The sequence below is a fragment of the Microcebus murinus genome, chromosome 6, assembly GCF_040939455.1.
Source record: "Microcebus murinus isolate Inina chromosome 6, M.murinus_Inina_mat1.0, whole genome shotgun sequence".
Classification (NCBI taxonomy): Eukaryota; Metazoa; Chordata; class Mammalia; order Primates; family Cheirogaleidae; genus Microcebus; species Microcebus murinus.
The window spans coordinates 53,209,250-53,215,249 of record NC_134109.1 but is presented as its reverse complement, the minus strand read 5'-3'; positions in this window follow the sequence as shown (position 1 = coordinate 53,215,249).

Here is a 6,000-nt window from a genome sequence, read left to right as displayed (position 1 = left end):
AGACAACTACCATGTACCCATAATAATTAAACATAAAAATATAAAATATATATACATATATGTAGTCTATACTCTCAGGAACTCATTCAGGATCTGATCTTAAGTCACTTTTCTTCGGAGATCAGAAGAGACGGGGCGCGTTCAGGGTGGTGTGGCCGTAGACCTTAAGTCACTTTTCTATATGTACAAATATGTAATATATTCAAATAAGCTATGATTTTGGCGCAGAAAAATATAACTTTTTGGGGGCATTAAATGCCACTGAATTGTTTGCCTACTATTATAAATTTCAGTTTATTAAACTGCTTGTATTTCCCTAACCCATCATATTCTTTCTTCTTTATGAATGTTTGAATATGTTGGTTTTATCCATTATGTTATTAATTCTGAAATTATAGAAATAATAATCTGAATTAGTTTCTAAACCTGAACAGCTTTTGCCCAGTGATTGTCCCATGCAATTGTTTATTAAGTGTTTATTTATTTACTTAAAATGTATATTTTTTATTTAAAGCTAGATTTTATAAGATTTTTTTTGATTGGAGATCTTTAATAAATTTCCTGAAGATCAAGACATAAAGATACAATTTGTTACAATGAGATAGCAGTGTGCTTGACACTTCTATTATGTGTTCTTGGCTAATTAATTGCTTATTATCATGAAGGGTGATTCAGTGTTCCATTGATCTGTAAGAATTAATAAAAGCTCCAAACATTGTTAGTATTATTAGGAAATAATAGAAACTGGGAAAATTCTTCCCCAGGGTTTATAATCATGAAATATCATATGACTTAAGGGTGATAGTTAAGATATTTTTGTCTAGAAACAATAAGTTGGATTAGGTGTCCATGAAAAATGTTTTATCTCTTTTTCTAGGTGAAAAGAAAGCTTGAAAATTGATCTCTGGGGATGCAGAGGTGAGTTAGATGGAAAATAAAAGAATGTTGATATCACTATTGCCTGTAGTAGAAATGTCACAGAGTGGCTACTAGTCTGCTATATAATCTAACCTTTCTCTGTACTGGCCATTTATTTCTTTAATTTCATGACAACAGAATGGTACACTTTTCTTAGTTTAAATTAGAAATGTCTTCTAGACATTTATCTTCATTGTGACCTCCTGTATTCGGTTCAGGGATTTTGCTGCTCAAGTACTTAATAGAATCTCTTAAAGTCTTTAAAATGTACTACCTATAGATATAGTTATATTAGACTTGATACAATCATTTCCACTTAAAAACATGTTTATTTTGTAAAGTTTTGAATTTTACACTATAAAAATATCATATACTGAAATGAAAATCTCTGAAATGAATTATTATATGTGATGTGAGACATGTTAGTTATATATATGCAACAAAAAGCAAACATAAAAAAGCTACTCTCTCATTAAATTGTACACATTTTTGAATAATAAAAACATTTATTATCTGTCCATTTATGGGAAGTTTAAACAAAATCCACCTTAGGCATAAACCTTGAATCTGTCCTCTTTCCCTAAAATCTCAGATCATACATCCTCTTCCTAGCATCACTAAAGATAGCTAATGTCTCTGCTCTCTGATCCTCCTGTTTCTAGTGAATTTTACCTTACTAAAACATATGATCTTGGAAGTTGTTTTAAGCAGACATTTTGAACTGAATTACTCACCCTTAATTTTTTTAGCAAAAGGACTAATGTCTTGCTAAAATAAATTGAAGTATCAAGTAGGCATAGAACTTTTTGAGAAGCCAGTTCATAACAGCATTGATATTTTACTGTACTTAAAGGCAAACTTGTTATTGTCGGTGTTTCCTTCCTTTATAAAAAGTAATGTGGAAAAGTGTAGTAATAGGTATCTATATTTTTAAATGCCCCTGTGAGGCAAGAGCTACATGCACAAAGAACTAAAAGGTGGAAACAATATAATTTGTGCCTTTAATTATTGACGTTTCTAATGTTAAACATCATTCCTTATATTAAATGTTGCTTTGAGAAGTATTGAGACATCACTGTACCTGTTATTTCCAGCACTGGGCTATGGAGTTTCCTAGAAAGAGATGTAATATTGGTCTGTACTTTATTTTTACTTATAATTATAGCTATATTTCTCCTTACATTCAGTAAAATCACCTTCTATCGTCTTCAAATTCATGAAATTATACATTGTGATAAATTATAAGAAAGTTGATGTTATTTGATTTAAAATAAAGATTTTTAATAGTTAAAATGATTTCTGTCAGATATTTTGTGTTGGTAAAGTGATAATGGTCTCAAAATTAAAATATTGTAATTCCTATTTCTATTTTTCTTATGCTTTTGAAAGGAAAACTCTAAATTATTCTTTATTGGAACACATCAGGCAGCTGTCTGGTATAAAATTATGATTTGTTTTCTATTATGAATAAAAAGAGTGGAAAATGTAACTCAGGGATATATAACACACATTTTATTTTGCTTTTACATTTCTAAATACAAGAGGTATTGCACCAGCCTACATGATAAATAATTAAGCAGTTCCATAAATAAGAAATAAAAACTATAAACTATCAGGGTATCTTTCAGCAACATCACCTTAGAATTTTTCTAAGTTAGGGCAATGATAAAAGGAACCAAGAGGAAAGTAAATGCATTGTTGACAATAAAAGAGGCCTGGAAAGTTGAAAGTGGTGCAAATTAAGAGTAGCAAAATAGTTTTGATAATTTTGAGTAAATGATATAAGCTAAGTATATAATTATAAAATATTTATAAATTACAACATTACATACATGAATAAACATGTATATAGATAAAAGTAGAATTGTAAACATATAAATGTTTATTTTTCAAGTGAATGAATTAGAGTTCTATAAAAGAAACACTTTTTGGAGAAAGCATGAAATATTTATATTTTATAAATCTTAAATGAAAAAGATAGTCTAAATTTAGGTTTGATAGAAAATATTATTAAAACAAATGAAAAGTTAATTTTTTTGACATTTTTTACATATTTTTTACATTACTTGAAGGAAAATTACTTTAAATTACTATTGTGTTGGTTTGGTTGTTGAAATAATTTCTTTCCATATTACTATTTTTGTTAGTTGGTCTTGTTTATTTCTCCCTGACAGCAAGAAGAAATCTAAATCTGAACTTTCTCCTTATGATTTTTTTGTGTACATGAAGCAAATATTTTGGTTGATAAAGGGTGTATGTGTTCTTGCATATAAGACTTTTATTATTAGATACACATTTATCTATATGTATATGATATATACGCATACATATATCTATGTTTTTGAAATTTTAAATAACTTTTGTAATTTTTCAGGCTTAACGTTTTTTCTCCACAAAATTTCTTCATAATTTACAAACTATTTCAGAATTTTTTAAAATAAGAACTTCCAAAGAAATATGACTGCAATATGTGTGATTAAATCAGGAATAAACACTTTGTTCTAAGACCCAAAGTATTAACTTTATAGTTCAATTTTGAAAAGGTCAGTATTTGTATGACATTTTGAATTTCATCATCAAGGCCATGTACTCATTAAAGTTGTTTTTAAAGATGGGTGAATTGAGAAATCATATAATTAAATTTTAAACAAAAATGTTAGAGTTCCTCAATGATTTTAAAGTTAAATCAAAATGTTAGAGTTATGTAAAGTATATAAAGCTTAAACTTCTATTGCTATTTTGCTCTATTCTGCATAGCAAAAAATGATTTGTCAGTTGTTTATATATAATGAAACTGTAAAAATTTTTAAAATTAAAATTCTGTTAAGTGTAACAAAATTATATGTATGACTTTAACAGATAAATTACATAACATCTTTTTCCTTTCACTTGGCTCATACAATTTCAGGAAAAAAAATTATTTATATAAGACATGTTATAAAATGTTATAGACTGAATTGTTAATCATGTTGAAATTACCTTTTGACAGATAGATAGTATCTACTACATATTCATTATATTCTTTCATAAATATAGCATTCAAAGTTACCCTGTAAAAAACATTATGATAAGTGAATGACAGATAACAAAACAAATAATCATAGAAATAATAAAAGCAAATAAAGATATATTACACAAACTTGAATTATTTTCTTAATGATAATGTTTAGTGTCATTACACTAAACCAATAGTTACCAAATGAATAACTTTGTGTCACTTGAATACCAAGTAAGGTAAAGTATGAAGAAAGTAAGGCTCTAGTTACATTAGATAGACATAAAGAATTAAGGTTTTTTGGTGAGACCAGAGACCCACCATATGAATATATTCTCTGAAGGAGCCAGTGGTTATTTCTGCTGTGAGGCATGTTTGTCATATGTCCATACATTTTGTGAGCAGAAGTCTGGGATGTTTTTGTTCAAGACTACATTTCCAAGGATGCTATGTCCCCAAATGCCTTGGTATATAGAAAGATTGTGTCTCTATGAAGTACAGGGAAGATTTATTTGTTTATATACATTATAAGGTGCTGGGATTCCTAAAGTGGGATTTCTCAGCTATGACACAAATCCATTGTATATACAGCATCTACATTAGCTTCTTGTCTCACCACTGTGGTAGGTGAGGGGGAAGTATATTAGTTTCTATTGCTACATAAAAAATTACCACAAATTTAGTGGCTTAAAACAACATGAATGTAATATCTCACAGTATAATCTCAAGCAGATTGTTACTGCTTTGACAGTAAGAATTGCTTTTTTGGCAAACTGACATAAAAATATAAACAGAGATTAGAGGGTAGCACGTAACTTTCAGAAGCAAGACAGATGTAATTGTCATCAATATAGAAAATGCAGCTTGAAGAACTCCCACATTGCTTTTCTGATGTGTGAAATGAGAACCATTATTACCGAAAAGCACAAATATAAGCCCCTGAATGTGCTCTCCTGCCTCAGCCAAGACAATGCATTGGATTTATTACTGAATCCAATTAGAAAATGCAAAGTTTGGCAAAGTCATCAAAAACTCTAATGTGGATTCCCTATTTTATTTCCATTTGAATCAATTGTCTGGATCTTGGAAAACTAGATGGAACATGGAAAATAATGACAAACTGCCAAAATTTACATAATGTAGCCCCAGCACCAGCTACTGTGTTGGGTAAATGTCACTACCACTTTATATGTAGCTAATAAAGGGAAAATGTTTTCTTTGCTTATGTGCTCTTTTCTCATAAACAAGGAGATCAAAAGAGGCAAAGATATACAATGTAACCAAAATGTCAAAAAAACAAAATAAAAAATTTTTATCAGGTGGAGGGCAGGTGGGGGGAGGAGGAGGAGAAGGGTGTATACCTACATAATGGGTGTAGTGCGCACCACCTGGGGGTTGGACATGCTTGAAGCTCTGGCACATGGGGAGAGAGGGGTGACAGGGGCAATATATGGAACCCTAACAATACGTGTACCCCCATAATATGATGAAATAAAAGGAAAACAAAACAAAATACTAATTATTTTTTATATGGCAAGCCCGAGGTCAAGATGTCAGCCAGTTCAGTTGATGATGAAAGCTCTTTTCTTGGCTTACAGATGAGTGCTTTCCTTTTGTGTCCTCAACAGGCAGAAAGAGAGAGAGAGAAAGAGTGTGCCCACTATCTCTCTGTTGTCTCTTGTTATAAGGGCCCTAATCTCATTAAACCAGGGCTCCATCTGCATAACCTCATCTAAACCCAATTACCTCCCAAAGATCCCAACTCCAAATAGTCACATTGGGTTTTGGAGCTTGAACACAGAAACTTTCAGTCCACAATAACATATTTCTCTATATGTCTAAATTTCCTTCTCTTATGAAAACACTGGTCAGATTAGATTAATGTCCCCCTTAAAGATCTCATTTTAATTTAATCACTTCTTTAAAGTCCTACTTCCACAATAAAGTAACATTCTGCAACACTGGGAGGGAGATCTTCAAAATTCAAATTTTAAGGAGACGTAATTCAGCCTGCGATATTGTTCTGCGATATTGTTCTGTGATATTGTTTACTTGGAAATCATAATTTCTATAAAACCCATATCAGG